A 20,306-nucleotide genomic window follows, 5' to 3' on the forward strand; every position below is an offset into this window, starting at 1 on the left:
ATGCCATGGAGCAACTAAGCCCCGCGTGCCACAACTAGAGAAGCCTGTGTACCACAGCAAAGACCCAGAAGAGACAATAAATAAGTAATCAGGTAAAATAAATTATGATGCATCTATGTATGTAATCCTATACAGGCACAAAAAGAAAATAAATACCTAAATGTACTGACCTAATTTAATGTGAAAGATGAAAAACGCACAACTGTGTATAGGATGATCCTATTTGTGCTAAAATATATAATAGATACTTCATTTATATAGTTGTATAAAGAGAAACATTTCTGGAAGGAGAAATTAAGAAATTGTTAACAATGACAACTTTTAGGGTATAGGATTATGAAATTGAATTGGGAACAGTTTCCTTTTCCACATTCTCTGTACTTTTAAATCTTAATTTGAGTTTTATAATAAAAATACTTTCAATGACTAAGAACAATACAGTTTTGCTAAGAGTATCAGAATTACTTTTTGAGTTTTCTTTAAAACGATTTCTTCCCTGAGGGGCGGGTGTAGGTGTTTGAAATACATTTGTCCTCCCTCAGTGATCATACTAATGCATGACAGCCATCACTCATGGAGCCACTGACTCAGACTCCAATGCCTTTAAGGACAGGCAGGCATGACTTTCATCTGAAAAAGTAAGACTCTTAAAAGTAAGCTTTTGATCAAGTTCTGTTTCACCACATGAATCTGAAGAACCATAAATACAAAAATAAAGTAGCCTCTGCTTTTAAATTTGCCACAATACTGCTAAGTGTTCTCAGAATCAACGTGATTACTTACTTCATTTTTCAACTTGCCTAAGAAATAAAATATATTAGCATAGAAACTGGAAAAATTACACATGTTAATAGAGGGAGCAGTTATGACCCCACGGTCATTTACTTCACTGACATAACATGATTCTCAAACTAGTCCACTATGTATTGCTCAGGCTAACGGTAAAATTACTTTGATTATCTAAACACACATCACCTTAGGAGTTAGGGAGTTAGGTTAGTTGGTAAGGGTGCTGGTAGGTAGTGGGGAAGTTGGCAACAGAGAATGAAATTAGCCTCATATTTTCTGTGACTCAGATGGAAATACCACAGGTAATTTGGAACTTAATATTATCAAACCAAGCATCTCAGTATAGATTTGGTGTTTTCATGTTATTATAGTGTGATTCATGGTAGAAAAGTTTTGATTTAGAAAAGTGATTAAACAATCACTGAACATTTTTTCATGAAAAGTGAAAAAAAAATCTCAAAAAATACTAACAAAATAGAAAGAAAGTCGCAGCCCCCGCTGAGACTATATTAATTCCCATGATATTGAACTTATAGTCCAAGCTTCTGGCTTTGTCCTCTGAACTCTCAGAGCATATTATTTGGTCAAGAAGTCTGTGTTGAAGTCCTCAGTGACATATTTTGCCTGACAGAGAGGTGAAGGATGTCATTCTTGCTCTCTGAGCTTATGCTTACATCGTTAGTATAGTTCATATCACATCATGTTATGGGTCATGGTAACTATGTATCAAGGCAAGGCTTAGGTCTTATTAACATTTGTTCATCGTGTCTAGCACAATAATCAGTTTTAATTTCAGCAAGAAATTTTAAAAGCAATTTTCTACCCAAAATATGGTCAGAAGAATAATGAGAAAGATGAGACTAGATAAAAAAGAATCAGGATTGTTGGATGAACAAGGCACCAACATTTCTTGATTGCCCATCATGTGCCACACATCATTCTGGGGGACTTGTATGTGATCCACTGTTTAATCTTCAGCCAAATCCTGTAAGGCAGGAAGGAACCTAAGCCTTACAGAGGTTAATGACTTAATCCTTTCCAACCTATCCTTCCCACCAGAGACCAGTAACATAGTCTATTACTAATTGCTTTAAAAGGCTCTCCACTGTTAAGACCCTTAACTAACCTTTCAAGATATATGCAAGCTGGTGCATTTCTAAGCTTCCAGGTTCATTTCTTGTGTCTCTTTCTCCTGCTCTCTTCTCTCTTTGTATGCTGCACTTCCTTCAGTTCCTTGAGCACACACCATACCCTTTTTCTTATCCTGGCCTTGCACAAGCTGTTCTTTCTACCTGGATTGCTTTTCCTTCCTCTATTCTCAAAAAATGTTGAATGAATGAAAGGATATTAGAGAAAGTAGGATCCTACACAAGGGAAAGATGAAGAGCAGTAAAGGGATTAGGGAATTAATCACAAAACTATGATAATAAATGAGTTGAGGTTTAAGCTGATCACAGGTTGCAGCACACCTAGCACCCAGATACTGGTTTTGTCTCTTCACTATTTCCTTCTCTTCCTTCAAGCCTCAGCGTCAGTTGCAATTCCTCTAGAATGCTTTCGTGACCACCAAAATGTTTAAATCCCTCATGATATGCCCTATAGCTCCATGCACTTCCCTTCTATAATACTCATCATATCAGACTGAAGCGGTTTGAAGGAAGGACCGTGACTTCCTTATTTACTTTTCTATACCTAGCACACAACGTTGTAAACACCACTAGTGATTACTCTCCATATATTTCCATATAACATTTTCCAATAAAATGAAGCAGGGATCCTTGAGAAATAGGTGATTCTGGGACTGGGGCAAGGAAAATACAAGATGAATCTGAAACATTTTGTAGTGCTAGAAAGTAAGGAGATGTTCAAGTCTCTGAAATGTGGGGTGTTCTTAGTGATTCTCATCTATCAGATAGACTATGAAAAGAGAAAATAGTAACTTTCTAACAGAAGAAACTTGGAAGATACCACTCTAACTGTGATCAAGTTAGCATCACCAGTAGTAAGTAGGACTCTCTGATCAAGGACTCCCATTATGATGCAATGAAAAAGGCATCTCTTGGTGTGGAAAAAAGGAACCCTCCTACACTATTGGTGAGAAAGTTTATTAGTGCAGCCACTATAGAGAACAGTATGTAGGTTCCTTAAAAAACTAAAAATAGAGTTACCATATGATCCAGCAACCACACTCCTGGGCATATATCCAGACAAAACTATAATTTGAAAAGATAGGTACCCCAGTGTTCATTGCAGCACTATTTACAACAGCCAAAACATGGAAGCAACATAAATGTCCTTCAACAGATGAATGGATAAAGAAGAAAGAAGATGTGGTTTGTGTGTGTGTGTGTGTTTGCGTGTGTATATATATATGAATATATATGGGAATATTAACCACCCATAAGAAAGAATAAAATAATGCCATTTGCAGCAACATGAGTGGACATAGAGACTATCATACTAGGTGAAGTAAGTCAGACAGAGACAAATAATCATGTGATATTGCTAATATGTGAAATCTTAAAAGTGATAAAAATGAATTTATTTACAAAACACAAATAGACTCAGATATGGAAAGCAAACTTATGGTTACCAAAGGGAAAGGGGGGATGGAAGGGATAAATTAGGAGTTTGGGATTAACATCTACACACTGCTGCTGCGCTGCTAAGTCACTTCAGTCGTGTCCGACTCTGTGCAACCCCATAGATGTCAGCCCACCAGGCTCCCCCGTCCCTGGGATTCTCCAGGCAAGAACACTGGAGTAGGTTATCATTTCCTTCTCCAGTGTGTGAAAGTGAAAAGTGAAAGTGAAGTCGCTCAGTCATGTCCGACTCTTAGCAACCCCATGGACTGCAGCCTACCAGGCTCCTCCATCCATGGGATTTTCCAGGCAAGAGTACTGAAGTGGGGTGCCATTGCCTTCTCCACATCTATACACTACTATATATAAAATAAATAACATTAAGAAACTACTGTATAGCATAGGGAACTATACTTAATATCATGCACTAATCTATAAGGGGAAAGAATCTGAAAAGGAATATATATATATATATATAATTGAATCACTTTGCTGAACACCTGAAACTAACACAACATTGTAAATCAACTGCACTTCAGTTTTAAAAAGAAAAAGAAAAAGTCACCTCTATTCTGGGATATTCTTCTTCAAGATCCAAAACCTTTATGTAATCATAAGAAAATCACAGATAATCCATATTGGGGGGTAGTATAAGAAATATCTGACTAGTATTTTTGAGACATGACAATGAAAAGTACCAGGGGAGCAATGTCAGCAACATAGCAGCAGCAGATGTTCCTTCTCTCTAATCAACATATTAGTCATCCCTACACAAACTAAGGGCTTCCCTGGTAGCTCAGACGGTAAAGAACCCACCCACAATATGGGAGACCTGGGTTTGATTTCTGGGTTGGGAAGTTCCCCTGGAGGAGGGCATGGCAACCCACTCCAGTATTCTTGCCTGGAGAATCCGCATTAACAGAGGAGCCTGGCGGACTACAGTCCATGGGGTCACAAAGAGTCGGATACGACTGAGTGACTAAACACAGCACTAAATTACCTTGGTCAGTCTTTAGGCTCCTAGAACCTTACTCCAAGGGACCCAGGAGGAGTCTCATGCACCATGGCAGCTAGTAAGAAACTAACCTCCATATGGGCTGCAGAACAAGTGAGGCTAGTGAAACTGCGCAGATGCCTCTAGTTGCTATCAGGCAAAGATCAAGTAAGTACTGACCAAGTAGGCACTCATATATGAGAGAGAATTTGGAGAAGTCTAGCCATCCTAAAGGGCTCAAGCACACCATTGGAAGAAATATAGAAAATATAGAAAAACACAAATTTGGTTGCCACAGAGGCGATAAGAGAAACTTTCCTGTTGCTGCCTCCTTGTCACTTGTTACAGTGAGTGTTGGAACTTCAAATCTTTAAAAATATTCAAAAGGGAAAAGATCAATAAATAGAAAACTTCTGTACAAGAACCAACTAATCACAGCTGATTAACTAATTAACTAACTGATTAGTCAAACTAACTGATTAGTTAGTGAAAATAAAAACAGCAGGGGAAGTATTTGTCTCAAATGTTTGAGAAATGAATTATTACATATAAGATATAAAAAGTTTATTCCAATATATATAAATATCCTTGATGCCCAGTTAATGGTAAATGATATAAACAGAACAAAATGTAAACAAATGAGGGAAAATGTGCAGGTGGCATAAAATTCAAATTAAACATCAAAGTATGTTTTTATACCAATTAACTTGGCAAAGAAAATGTAATAATATTAGTGCCAGGGTTTGTAGTGAAATTGATAAATACCTTTGACAGTGGATATAAAGTAGGAACATAGAAGGATATACTGAGAATCATAAAAATATTTATATCATTTGATTCAGTAATTTGATTCATTGTAATTTAAATTGAGGGGATAATTTTAAAGAATAGTAAATCCCTGTGTGTGACACTTCATTGTAGCATTCTCTAAAATAGCAGAAATGGAGAACGACCTAAATGTTCAACAATAGGAACAGGGAGAACAGTGAAGTATATGACAATAGATTAACTGGATGGAATATTCTACCTCTTTCACAATAATAATTATGACGAATGTGAAATACAGCAAAGTGAAAGTGGTTGTGGGTGTCTGACCCTTTGCAACTCCATTGTAGCCCACCCGCCAGGCTTCTCTATCCATGGGGATTCTCTAGGCAAGAATACTGGAGCAGGTAGCCATTCCCTTCTCCAGGGGATCTCCCCAACCAAGTGATCAAACCCAGGTCTCCTGCATTGCAGGCTGATTCTTTACTAGCTAAGTTACCAGGGAAAACCCTGGATACAGCAAGAAGTTTTTCAAAACACTGTTTCATAAAACAAAATATCCAATTATGTAGATGTTTTGATTATAACTCCCTGGGTTGGGAAGATCCTTTCTGAGTGGGAAAAGGCAACCCACCAGGGTATTCTTGCCAGGGAAATCCCATGCATAGAGGAACCTGGAGGGCTATACAGTCCATGGGGCCACAAAAGAGTCGGACTTGACTTAGAGACTAAACAACAATACACTATATGAAAAATATGGGCTTCCCATGTGGCGCTGGTGGTAAAAACCTTCCTGCCAATGCAGGAGATGTAAGAGACTCAAGTTTGATCCCTGGGTTGGGAAGATCCCCTGGAGGAGGGGCAACCTACTCCAGTAATTTTGCCTGGAGAATCCCGTGGACAGAGGAGTCTGGCGGGCTATAGTCCATAAGGTCGCACAGAGGCGGACACAACTGAAGTGACTTCACAGGCATGCACACATACATGTAAAATATACCTGAATGTAGACAAGGACTATAAGGGAAGGGAAAAAATAGGTTGTATTTACTCCTGCTGCTTCTCTTCAAAATCTGAAGTTGCTAAAGTTTTTTCTTGGTATTTACACATCCCTCTAACTTCATTGCCACCCCTATTTCATAGCTCCTCCTTTCCCATTTACTGAGGATCCATGCTGCTTCAGGACACCCATGTCACTTAGAAAAAAAGGCAACAGATAAATTTATTCTTTAGTTATAGAGGGGTTTTTTTGTATTTAACATTTGGATACAATCGTAATTAAGACCTCTCCCCTCTGCCCAATGAGCTCACCGTTGACGGGGGGATAAGGAGATATTTGCACTACATGACAGAAGGCAAAAGTGGTCAGGAAAAAAAGAAACTAAGTGGAAACCAGAATCCTAAGGAATCAATATTTTATCTCTTTAAAGGGACTTTACATTTAAAAGGGGCTTAGGGAATTGTTTCAGTTATCCCACTTTCCTCCACATCTCATACTTCCTATTTTGTCTCTTCCCTGAGAGACATACATGTGTTTGATCTCTGCTCCATGGCAAAAATTGTTTTGGCTGCACACCCCCCCCCCTTATCATCTGTTCTATAACTCGCCTTCAATTTTACTCACAACTCCATACTTCTTGTTTTCCTACTGACCAGTCACTGTTTTGCCCATGGCCATTTGAGTTATTTGTGACAATTAAAACCACAAGAAAAGATAGATTACACAGGAAAATATATGGCTCATGCAATTGGGTGGAGGAGACAGACACTGCACAGGGGATGATGGACTCACTGTGCCCCAGACCAGAGAGCAAGCCAGTGCGTCTAGAGCATGGTGAACACAGTGGGGAATAGCAGGAGCCCCACCGTGGAAATGGGGTCTATAGATCTGAGTAGAGTTTGCCCTTTAAGTGCCAATGAGATGGCATGAGAAGCCACAGAGTGGAGAAACATCTCTGCTGTTTCTTTTCTCCCCTCTATACTGCTTGCACAGCATCTTCATGAACCCTGATCTTCATGGCAATAACAGGAAGTGAGTGGATTATGTGATAATATCCATTTGATAGGTAAGGAAACTAAGATTTTCACAAGACCATATGACTAGGAAATGAAAGAAGAGTGTGAATAAAAAAAATCAACTGACCTGGGAACTTAAATAAAAGAGATTAAAAAGCCCTTTCTTTGTCACTAATGCAAGTAGGTGACCTTTCCCTCTTGGCCTGTTGCTGCACCTGAGAACCTTGCTCTGGAGGGGTCCTTCTAGTTTTCCACTGTGAAATGATAAGATCTTTCCATTTCCTTTCACAGCCTCCTCACCTGGGAAGCTTCCTAAACGTGATGTCCAGGACACAGACCAGACCGATTTAATCAAAATGTGGAGAAGAGGGTGGAACTTGTGAACCGGCATTTTGCAAGAGTCCAGTGAGCACCCGAAGTTGAGAAACAACATATTAGAAGTTCCTGGAGGGCAGGCATGAAGGAGGGCCATGAAGATCTGCATTACTCTGCCCTCCCACCCCCCACCTCCACCTCCCTACCCACCTTCACCTCTCCACCCCCACCGCCATCACCCCCTGCACCACCATCACCCCCCCACTGCCATCACTGCCACCATATCCTGCATCACCTATTCCTCCTCCCTGTCCCAGGGCCGCTGCTGAAGCTCCAGTCAGACCACACCCCTTAACTGCTTTCCACAATATTTATTGCCCCTTCTCTGTTGACAGCCATGATAGATTCTGCAGATTAAACAATCCCAGCCATATTGAGCTGTCCTGGGATTGGCCTGTCACCAAAGGCAGCAGCAGCCTTTGCTCCTGGTACTAAATGAATAATAGACTCTAAATACCCTCCCTCTCCAGCAGGTGCCCAGGCTCCTTAGCCAAACGGAGATGAGCAAGGGCTGACTCTAATGGGATGAAGGACCAGAAATGAGCTGTCCAAATGGAGTGGGTGTCCAAGCAGCTGCTGTATTAAGTGAGAAACACTGAAAACTTCAAGTCCTTCTTGTTAACTAGACACTCCAGGTGAGGACGTGCAGCAAAGAGCCCTGCAGAAACCCAGGCTTCAGGCTCCAGGGTGGGATTTCCTATTAGGACGGGCCCCTGGGGAGGTGATGTGAGTTCCTCTCCCTGCTCACTTTCTACATCCTTCTCCTCTCCCCCCTTTCCCACTTCTCTTCTGCACACTCACCCTTGCTTCCCTAGTATCTGAAAAGATTCCTTAGAGCCTTATTCCTCCTCAGTTTAAGAGGCAATTTCTGTGCCAAACCCTCGCTCTGGGCTCCAGTGTCCTCCACTAGTGTGTGAGAGGAGCCGCGATTAAGATGTCTGATACCTCCTGGCACTGCTTGCTCCCTGGAAACCAGGGTTCTGAGGAGTCACAGATCAGGAAACATGTTCCATGTCCGTAATCTTTTCCATCGAGAGGAATGCTGCTCAGGGTTATCTTTTTTATTGGCGTGCTCAGTCACTTCAGTTATGTCTGACTCTTTGCAACCCCATGACTGTAGCCCAGCAGGTTCCTCTGTCCATGGGATTCTCCAGGCAAGAATACTGGAGTGGGTTGCCATATCCTCCTCCAGGGGGTCTTCCCCACCAAGAGACTGAACCCAGGTCTCTTACATCTCCTGCATTGGCAGGTGGGTTCCTTACTACTAGTGCCACCTGGAGAGCCCTATCTTTTTTATTTATCCATTATTAATTCCTCATTCAATAAAGAATTATGTTCAACACAAACAAGGTGAATCCCATGTTTCTTCTACAAGTTGTGTACAGCCCAGCAGCAGAGATAAATATGTGCGCAAGGCAAGACACTCACTGGAGGTGCAGCTCAGAGAGACCGCACTGACAAGATCCCCTTGTCACTCTGCTCAGGTTCATGTTGCTTGGTCACTAAGACCACATCAGTTGCATGAAGGAGATTTCTGGGAGGAAAGACAACTGAATGGTGGCCATTCCCCTGGTTGATGTCCAAATACATTGTGTTCAGTGGGGCTGTCCCAGTTGAGGCCAGAAAGCAGAAGAAAGTGCACTGGGCCCCAAGGACTTGGCCAACAGGAAGAAATGTTGCTTCTGGGAATGGTGTGCTGCTGTAAACAGGAAAATCCCAAATTAGCAGCATATGTGCACAGTGGGGGAAATAAACCCAAAGGTGGTGAGTGTAACTCAGAGCTGTTACAGGAGCATCTTAAGACTAAATCTCGGAGGAGAAATCTCTCTTGAGCCTGGGTGGGAGGGCATTTGGAGGGAGAATGGATATATGTATTTGTTTGGCTAATTCCTTTTGCTGTTCACATAAAACTCACAATATTGTTAATCGGTTCTGTGTGTGTGTGGGTGTATGTGTTGGTCACTCGGTTGTGTCCAACTCTTTGTGACCCCATGGATTGTAGCCCACCAGGCTCCTCTGTCCATGGAATTCTCCAGGCAAGTGTACTGAAGTGGATTGCCATTCCCTTCTCCATGGGATCTTCCTGACCCAGGGATTGAACCTGGGGCTCCCGCATTGTAGGCCACCAGGGAAGCCCAAATTGGCTATATCCTAATACAAAACAAAAAATTTATAAAGAAAATCTCTTGCACTTGGGAACAAGACATCAGTGGCTCCCCAGTGCCTGGAATTGTGAGTTATAATCAATGCGGCCCCACTTCCCAAGAGAAGGAGCATGCAGTCCCTCTAGGAAACATTATTCCTGCCGAGTCTTCAGGTTGAGAAAAATAGCCATGGTGACTCACTTTTAAGTCATGTTTCCTAATGAGACTGCATCAGAAACATTAATTATGTTGTCACAGAAACAGAGTGAGGACCGCAAATTAAAAGAGAAAGTCCACTTAGCAAAGCATCCAGAGCCCCTCACAATTATTTTCAATCTACCTTTCAGCCTCGTCTGCAGCTTCTGGCCAGTTTTCTCCCTAATGTCCTTTCTGTTCAGGAGCTCTGTGGTTTGGGTGAAAGAGATTCCCCCTCCCCCACTGTAGGGTGGGTTTGATGATTTTAAATTATCACAAACTCTTACAGATCTTCCCATCAAGAGGTGGGGACTTGCTTTGACTAATAAAATGTGACAGAAATTATGTCGCACAGGTCTCAAGTTTGGATGTCAAGGGTCCTTGAGCCTCTGTTCCCACACTCAGGAGGTGCTCTGTGCATAAGAACATACCCCAGCAGCCTGGGTGGAGAGGACACAAAGAAGAGAACCAAGGCCGCCCAGACAACCATCAGGCATAGGACTGACACCTTCCAGCACCATCTGGCCCCAAGCTGACTTGGCAAGTCACCCTAAATGCATGAGTGATCCTGGCCAACACCACATAGAAGAGAGTGCGCCATCCCACCTGAGCCCTGCCCAAACTCTTGATCCACAGACTCATGAACTAATAAACTACTGTGGTTTTTGGAGACACTAAATTTTGGAGTATTTTGTTATGTAACAAAGACCAATGGAAAGAGTAGGCTAAGTCATTCAGGGCCTGACAGAACACAAGTGATCACACCTGAGCCTGCAGGCTCAGGTGTGGTCCAATCAGTGAGAACCTCGAGGCTTTGGCTGGGGATACTGGTCAGAGTTGTTCCTCCCTTCTCTGCTTGAGTATGTTGTGAGGTGAAGCTGGAACTGTGTCACCATTTTATCACCCTAATAGGAGCAGCCTTCCCTGGTGGCTCAGATGGTAAAGTGTCTGCCTGCTATGTAGGAGACCTGGGTTCTGTCCCTGGGTTGGGAAGATCCCCTGGAGAAGGAAATGGCAACCCACTCCAGTACTCTTGCCTGGAAAATCCCATGGACAGAGGAGCCTGGTAGGCTACAGTCCATGGGGTCACAAAGAGTCGGACACGACTGAGAGACTTCACTTTTCCAAGGATGAAACTCTTACATGACAACTCCCCAGGAAATTGCAGAGAAATGGAGTCAGAGGCTTGATCAAAATCTCTGTCAAACTGCACTGGAACCTCACATCTTCTCTAGACTTATTTATAATTATAGGAGCCATAAATTCTTTGGCTATTTAGGACATCTGACCTCAGCTTTATTTACAAAGTTGGGAAAGGACATCCCATTCAGACTAGCGTGACCCTGTTCCCCAAGGGCCAGTAGTGGAGCAGCTTCCATCACAGCACTTGCACTGGTCAAGGTTGGCACAAAATGCCCAAGAGAAAGGGAAAAGGATGTCAGGGCATCACCCTCTTGTCCATTCGCTATAGAGATTGTCTTCAAAAGGCAAATGAGGTTTCTGCCTTTAAACAATGAGCACACCAAAACACAACCCAGAGAGCACTGATCCAGTCGTCTCCAGGAGACCCCATCAGGCAAGATGAATAGGGGCTTCCAAGGTGGTGCTAGTGGTAAAGAACCCACCTGCCAATGCAGGAGACATGAGACATTCAATCCTTGGGGCAGAAGATCCCCTGGAGGAGGGCATGGCAACCCACTCTAGTATTCTTGCCTGGAGAATTACATGGACAGAGGAACCTGGTGAGCTAGAGTCCATAGAGTCGCATAGAGTCAGACATGACTAAAGCAACTTAGCATGCTCACAGGATGAATAGAGAGGACAGTGGGGCTGAGGGTCATTTTCTCTATAATTACCCTCTGGTTTTCGAAAGGCACTTGGTCGGGGCATCAGATACACCTGGTTTTGAATCCCAGCTCTGCTGCTTACATTATAACCAAGTGTGTAGCTTAATCTCTCTGTAAGTCTCTGATTCTCACTTGTAATGGGACGATAATGTCTACTTAACAGTATTTTGAGAGAGTTAAAAAACGTTAAGCATTTAAATTATCTAGCAGGGTACATAGGTAATCAATTTTCTTTCTTCATGCTTTAATAACTTGTTTACAGAGAACAGAATCAGGGCAAAGGAGCCATAACAGCCTGAGTCATTGATCTTTACCAAAGAGAAGATCCTATTATCTTGGTTTATGAGACACAGCTTGCACCTACATCCCCCCCACCCCCACCCAGTCTTTGCTGCAAACATACTGACTAATTCAGCTTGGCTACCCTTTTTCAGGACTTGGTTGCCTGCCATCTCTGTGTGATTCTGTCCTTAGGGTGTTAATTAATGATGTCACAGTCTTCTTTCAGATCAGTTCCTTTTAGGGTCCACATTTTGCTCCCTACAGATGGCTAATCTCAAACATCATATATGAGATTACACATTTTAGCAAAAGGTCCTAGGAGAAGCTCACTCTAGTTCCCATGAACCTAAACATCTTCCATTGTCCTTTCTCTCCTTGGAGAGGGTCAAATGTGTTTAAGGGTGTGAAATTCTCCCAAAAAATTAAAATCACTATGCAGGTAAGACTAGTATTGCATGCACTGCTCTCTCTCTCTCTCTTTCTCTCTCTCTCTCTCTCTAGCCTCTATGTCATGTCCGACTCTTGCAACCACATGGACTTAAGCCTACCAGGCTCCTCTGTCCATGGGATTCTCCAGGCAATACTGAAGTTAATTGCCATTTCCTTCTCCAGGGAATCTTCCCAACCCAGGGATTGAACCCTGAGCTCCTGCACTGCAGAGAGATTCTTCACCAACTGAGCTACAAGGAGGGCCAATATTTCATGAACCTCAAATCCAGCAAGCCTCCCTGCACCCTTCACTCTGTGTGTGTGTGTGTGTGTGTGTGTGTACATGTTTGTGTGCATGCTCAGTTGTGTCTGACTCTTTGCCACCCCATGGACTATAGCCCGCCAAGCTCCTCTGACCATGGAATTTTCCAGGCAAGAATACTAGAGGTGGTTAACATTTCCTACTCCAGGGGATCTTCGTGACCCAGGGGTTGAACTGTGTTTCTTGTACCTCCTGCATTGGCAGGAAGATTCTTTACCACTTGAGCCAGCTGCGAAGCTCACATCTGCTCACTGCAGTCCCCTAAATGGTCAAACCTTGTGTGACCTCTTGTTTTGAAATTTTATGTTTAAGAATTTAGATTTTCTTTAGATGAGATTCAAAGATAGTACAGAATTCCCGTGTACTATTCACTCAGCTTCACATGGTGTTAAGATCTTACATAACCATACATAACTTATCAAAACAAAAAATTAATATTGGTTCAGTGAAATTTCTAAACTAGAGAATTTATTCAGATTACATCACTTTTATTCTTCTTTTATCCTTTTCCACTATTATCCTTCTTTTGTTGCAGGATACCAAGTTGCATTTAATTGTCATTCTCCTTAGTCCCCTTTCATTCTTCAATAGCCTCTCAGTCACTCCTTGTCTTTCATGACCTTGACACTTTTGATTAGCTCATCAGATATTTCTTAAACCTTCCACCAATTAAGGTTATCTGATATTTTCTTGTGGTTCATGCTTTTTGGAAGAATATCCCAGAAGAGAGGTGTGTTTCTTATTGCATCATATCCAGGGCATCCATGATATCAACATGTGTTACTGGTGATGATAACCTTGATTGCTTGGTTAGAGCAGCATCTGCCAGGTTTCTCTTCCTATTAAAGTTACTCTGGTTTCTTTTCCATATTTTTTTCTATTAGATGAAATTTAGTAAGTTCAGCCCACATTTAATGGCACCTTGAACACTTCTTTTTTTTTTTTTTTTAACACTTCTTTATTTTCTAGCCCTACATGTTACTCCAAACTCATCTTAAATTTTACCTGCTCCAGCCTTAGAAAAATCAGCCATTTCTCTAAGGTTTTCTCTCCATTTTATTAGAGAATGGTATTTAGCGACCAAGATCTAGGTGCTAGGTAATGCTGCAATCACTGTGTAATTGATTTCCTCATCTCTTTACTCCTGATCTTTCCTGAACAACATCCTACCCTGAATTTCCCCAACTCACCTTCATTTACTCATTCACTCACTCTTTTATTCAACAGCATTTATTGAGCTCCTACCATTTGTCAACTGCCCTTCTACTTGACACTAGGAATATGATTGTCATTTAGATAGCCAAGGTACACACTGTCTAAAGTGATATACTCCTGCTGACATGTAGAAGATGGATAGGAATTAGTCATTAAAGAGAGAAAGATGAGAAGTAAGGTAAAAGAAAGGAAAACAGAGACATGTGCTCCACAGAACATGTGCCCAGAGGGACATTTTTGAGAATCAGAATAGTTGTTATTTTAATCTTCTTATTTAATTAGATAATATCATTTTTTACTTGAGAGTATCTCTAATCCCTGACAGTTGTACTCACCCTAGAAGAGAAGGTAGGGAAATTATAAAATCTCCAACCACTCCTTATGCTATGTGAAAGAAACAAATGTTTCTCAGTTAAAGAGGGTAAGTTGTTACTAGTTTCATTAGTGATTCTACTTTGAAACATATACTTCCCCACTGCTCTCATTTCAGGTTTCTGCATCCTGTTTAATTAAGAGATTTCTTAACATTGCAAGTCAAGTTCTTTTTTCTTTTTCTGTTTTTTTTTAACTGTTATCATTTGCAGCTACTCATTTGGTTCAATAAAGAATATTTTGATACTCTGCAATAAAAAAAAAAAAAAAGAAAGAAAGAAATGGGCAAACAAAACACCAAACCAATGAGAAAAACAATTCAACTGTATGTCCTGGAGTAACTAATTGTATGTAATTTAAATCAATAAATACAGAGAGAGAGTAACTGCCAGTGGTGTTTACAATGTGTCCCCAGCTATGTGCTGGGGATAGAGAAGCAAACAAGAAAGACATATAAGTGTGAGTCATCAAAGTGTGATGAGCATTACAGAAGTGAAGTGCATATAGCTAGTTCTATGCCATATAGCAGAAGTTTTCACTAACTTGAGAGTAGAAAAGATTCCTAGAGAATGTGGCACCAATGTTAAAGACAAATAGCATCTAGTAAAGGGAAGAAATCAAATGTGGGTTTTAGATGTGCTACATCTTGTGATCAACAAGAACTTATCTACTATCAGAATTTTGTGGTTAATTCCCTAATCCCCTCACTACTACTAGTCCTTCTCCTGAACAGGCTCCTATCCTCTCTCCAATATCCCTTATTCAATCATTCATTCACTCATTCATTCAACAGTTAATGAAAAGCATTCCAAATTTAAGAAAAGGATATGGTAGACTTCCCTGGTGGTCCAGTGGTAAAGAATCTGCCTGCCAATGCAGGGGACACGGGTTTGACCCCTGGTCCGGGAAGATCCCACATCCCACAGGGCAACTAAGCCTGTGTGTCACAACTACTGAAGTCCATACGCCCTAGAACCCATGCTTCACAAGGGAAGCCACCGCAATGAGAAGCCCACCCACCACAACTAGAGAGTAGCCCCCACTCCCAGCAACTAGAGAAAGCCTGCACACAGCAACAAAGACCCAGTGCAGTCCAAAAAATAAATAAGTCTGTGTGTGTGTCTGTGTCTGTGTGTGTGTGTTAGTTGCTCAGTCATGTCCAACTCTTTGTGACCCTGTGGACTGTAGCTCACCAGGCTCCTCTGTCCATGGGATTTCCCAGACAGGAGTGATGGAGTGAGTTGCCATCTGAATCACTGAAAAAGAGAGGGAGGGAGGGCATAGTGAATGCTGAAGGAACTGAAGGAAAAGCATTATTTCAAAAGAAAAGGCAGTAGGAGAAAGAGAGGCAAGAAATGAGGCTGAGACTTGAGAACATACCAGCCTCATAGCTTGTTAGTCAGTTGAGGGCTTTAGACACTATTTCTAAGGCAGTGGAGAGTCACGGAAGACCGATAAGCCAATGAGTGACCAGCCCAGGTCACCGGCGGCAGTGGGTGGGTGGGTCAGAAGGGTGTAACACCTTTATTGCTATAAAGCTCAGTGAGGTTAGTTTCCTTCCCACCTTATAGGATTGGGGTAAGGATTACACACAGGAACAAATTCCTGGAATAATATTTGGTGCATAGAGGTCAGTCAAGAAATACTGGTGCCTTGTTCAGGCAATAATTTGGATTCTTTTTCACCTAATCTCATTTTCTCTTTATCCTTCTGATCATATTTTGAAGGAAAAAAATTACCATTTAAACTTTCTACTACAATTAAAATTGACTGCTGTGCTTGACGGAGTGAACAAATGTGAAAAAGGCCTAGACCCTTCCTTAATACAACCTGATTAATGTGAACTATACTGATGACATGAGCCAAAGCTCAAAGGTCAAAGACAGCTTACTTTACCTCTCTGTCCTCAGCATCAGGCAAAATGTGTGGCAGTGTGGACATGAACACAATGGACATGACTGAATGATTGCATGCTCTGGGAGTTCAGAGGACAAAGCAGGAAGACTATAGGAACTGAGAACTGAATCGCTGAGGATTTCCTACAAACTCATTGGGGATGTGGCTTTCTTTCTTTATATTTTGTTGATTGATATTTGGGATTATTAACTAATGAGATTTCTTTTTTGTTTTTATTTTTAGAAAATTTCTTCATTATGATTGTTTAGTACATTTTCAAATTAAATCTTTCTTATCATGAAACATGGTATGGTAACATGAAAACATCAAATCTGCATGGTGATGTATAGTTTGACAATGCTAATTATCTATGGTATTTCCATCTGAGTCATAGGAAATGTGAGGTTAATTTCATTCCCTATGCTGACTTTTCACACCACCTACCTTCAACCTGGCCACCTAATGCTTAATGGGAATATGACAAGGTTAAAAAAACAAAACAAAACATGTGGGGTGGGAAATATTTCAGCCAATACTGGAAAATACAATCTGCCACACTCAAAAGACACCTTCTTCAACTACAGATAGATAGTTCATAATAAAATGGTACTTCTGACTTTTGAAACAGGGATATCTGTTTTGTTGTTGATCATATTCTGAAAATTGTTTTTTAATATCACCATCAGTTTGCATCCTTTCTAGTGATGTAATATTCTATCTATTCCCCATTATGGATGGAAGCTGTGTCATTTGTATGATCACTAATATTTATTTTAGGGGTGAAAAAATTGTTTTCCTATTCACCTATTACTTAAAATAGCACTACTGATTATCAGCTGTTTCTATTATTATTCTATAGGAGGTACTGTACATCACTTAATGATGAAATTTAGATGTGGAAAGGTGAAACAAGTTTTCTAAGTCACAATTAAATTTAAACAAAAATGTAACCCTTTTTTTTCTAAAATTACATCAGTGTTGAACCGGGGATTTAAACCTAGCTCTGTGTTCTAAGCCTAGATTCTTACTCTTAATTAAAATCTATCTAAAGCTTTGGGTCAAGAACTTCAGGCAAGCTTGATAAGTCTCTTCAGTTGTGTTTGAGACTTTGTGACCCCATGGACTATAGGCTTCTCTGTCCATGGGATTCTCCAGGCAAGAATACTGGAGTGGGTTACCATACCTTCCTCCAGGGGATCTTCCTGACACAGGGATCGAACTCACACCTCTCGCATCTACCTGCATTTGGCAGATGGATTCTTCACCACTAGCGCCACCTGGGAAGCATTCAGGCAAGCTTATCAGTGGGAAATCCTTAGTTAAGGCTCAATGTAAGGGAGCTGTGATACCCTTCCAGAAAACTCTATCCTAAGATCATTCAAGCCAGGAATATGGGTTACAGATTTGCATTTGAATATTACTAAATCTGTTGTTTTGTCTGAGAGAATACTTGAACTAACACAACAAAGTAAGATCTATAGATCCAATGTGGAGAGACCAAAATATCATGTTGTTTCTTCTCCACACTTCTCCCAACTCAATTTCATTGTTCTATAAGAGAATGCACTCTGGTGTGAATGTCAGTGGGGCCCCCGCCCAGCCCCACCCTCAAGCCTGCTGTGTCCACACGGAGGAGGTGCTAGTCCTGGTGCCCCCCTCCCACCACATGCCCCACACAACTGTCCCCCACAAACAAGCAGCAGTTGTCCATCCACCTCACCTCCATCCACCCCCTTCACCCCCCATGTGATCACTGTACAATTTTTTTAATTCACAAATTCCTGCTCCTCTCTACTCCAGCCCTCACCTTGAGGTCAGTAACTTATTTGTCTGCCTTCTTGGAGGCACCTCTGTGTGTTTGTCCTCAGATGGTCTTATGGGTGTCTTTCAAAAAAGGTTCTTTTATATGATTTGTCATGGAATTTTTTCTAATAAATCATTCTTCTATCATGTGGCAACAACAGAAAGAAAAAAGGGAGAGAATGCACTCTGATCCAATTACATATTATACTAAGATAAGGAATTAGTAGTTAAAGAGAAAGAGAAATTTTACTCATCCATAAAAGAAATCACAAAAGCTTCCTGCAGGAGGCTGACCTTGACTAGCAGATGAAGGAAAAGAAAGATATCTTGTGAAGACGCTGACATTTCAGAGTTAGTTTCCCAAACCGGCTATGCATCAGAATCACCTGGGGAGTGTAGAATCTATTCAGTGCTCACATCCGATTCCTGGAGATTCAGATTCATTACACGCATTCATTCATTAGAGTGGGACCTCTGAATAAAAATAAAATAAAATAAAATATATGTCTTTATCAATACCCAGATGACACTAATATAATAATTCTTTAGACCTCTTGGAAATTTTAGCAATTTTAGGGCAAAATTTAGGAGATTTTTTAAAAACTCAAATGTTTAACATTTGAAAAATGTTTTGATGTCCCTTTTCTCATCAGATTTTTTCCCTTGGCTTTCTTTTTTTGTGGGTGGAATACCTACTAGGTGATGTCTGTTCTTTAGTAGAAGCCAAGATTCTGATACATTCTTTTGCAATTATCATAACAAGTTATTGTAATAACCTTTTAGCTGAATCAGATGAAGTTCTATTTCCGTGTTTTCATTAGAATTAAAAAGTGGAATAAGATTCCTAGAGCATATGCTTATGAGGTACTTGGTATTTTAATATTTGTATTTCTTTTAAATGTCAACGTGAATTGCCACTGAACAGGGCAAGAGATATTTGGTTGATATTTCCTTTTCAGTGCAGAAATCACTGCCTCTTAGATCAGCTTTCTTTCTTTCAACATGTGCTAAAACTTTGAAAACTGGATGGATACTACAATGGCTTACCAAAAGGATGATTTCTCCCAAGACAGATCTGTTACTCTTTGGCATTTTTCAGAACTTCCTATAAATATCTAGAAGGCTTTTAGCTCATGTCTTCCCCAAATCTATAGTGCATTAAGCAGGGTTCCAAAAACTGTGTTGAGAATTTTCATATTGGTCTTCCTATATTCCTCAAATTTACTAGAAATTCACTTATTCAAGAGGGTTGTGAACATATACTATACTCTAAGAACTAGATACAAGGGTGAACAAGGCAGATATCATTCTTGCTTTAATGGGACTTACAGACTGATATGAAACAGATAATTATATGGGTTATAATCATATCAAGCAGAAGGAGGAATTCACTTTCTCAAAAACGTCCCACTTATTCTACCTCATCACCATAGGAACTGGTTCTCCATCTTCCTGGAGAAAGAGCAGAAAAGATTTCTTAGTAGTATTTTGGCCAGTGAAAATTCCTGAGACAACAATGAAAAGAACAACTCATCACAGATTGACCACAAGGCAAACTGGGAAAAGGAGAAACCAACCCTTCTCTATCCCATGCTCTCTGCTCTGCCCTTGGGCTCCTCAGGGAGCTCATTCTTCACATTTTCATTTTAACTGGAAGTTCGCTGCGATGGCACTTATTGGTGCTAAAGAGAAGTTGGGCATTGATTGCTTAAGCCTGTTTAACTACTGGTTGAAGACAACTGGCCCTGGGCTGATGGGTTCCCAATGGGCCTTTAAGATGCCCCGGACATGTTATGCCAACGGGTGACTTTGATCTGGACATTTGAAAGCTGATCAAAAAACATCAGCTCAAAATATCAATTACTTATTTGCCAAAAATGAAACATGATTTCTACTCATGTCCTCAGAACCCTATTATCCAGGGACACATTCCTCCCAAGGTTGCAGCCTGGATCACCAAGCCCTTGCCACATCACAGACTTTGTCTTGTCTTCACTATGACTTCACTCTTGAAAGAAACCACACAAAAAAAAAAAAAAAGAAAGAAACCACAAAATGCCCACTTATCAGGTATCCTTAGACTGAAGACTTTCCTTAAACCAGACAAAGCTAAGATGAAGAAACCAATAAAATAGCCTCAGGATAACCTGAAATAGGCATCACAACATTTCATTACTGCCATCCTGACCATTACTGAATTCTTATTCAATGTCTATAGGCTCCTCACTCATACCCAGATCTAATTTGTGTGGCTAATCTCTGTTTTTCTCCTGAGCACGTCAG

The 20,306-nt window shown here is 40.9% G+C and overlaps 1 protein-coding gene across 1 annotated transcript in view; it reads right to left on the minus strand.

Moving 5' to 3' along the window:
* The window catches only part of LOC122694136 (calcitonin receptor-stimulating peptide 1), a 65,547-nt gene that overhangs the window by 22,118 nt on the left and 23,123 nt on the right, over positions 1 to 20,306 (minus strand). The window lies entirely within an intron of this gene.

Source organism: Cervus elaphus, chromosome 1, assembly GCF_910594005.1.
Source record: "Cervus elaphus chromosome 1, mCerEla1.1, whole genome shotgun sequence".
Classification (NCBI taxonomy): domain Eukaryota; kingdom Metazoa; phylum Chordata; class Mammalia; order Artiodactyla; family Cervidae; genus Cervus; species Cervus elaphus.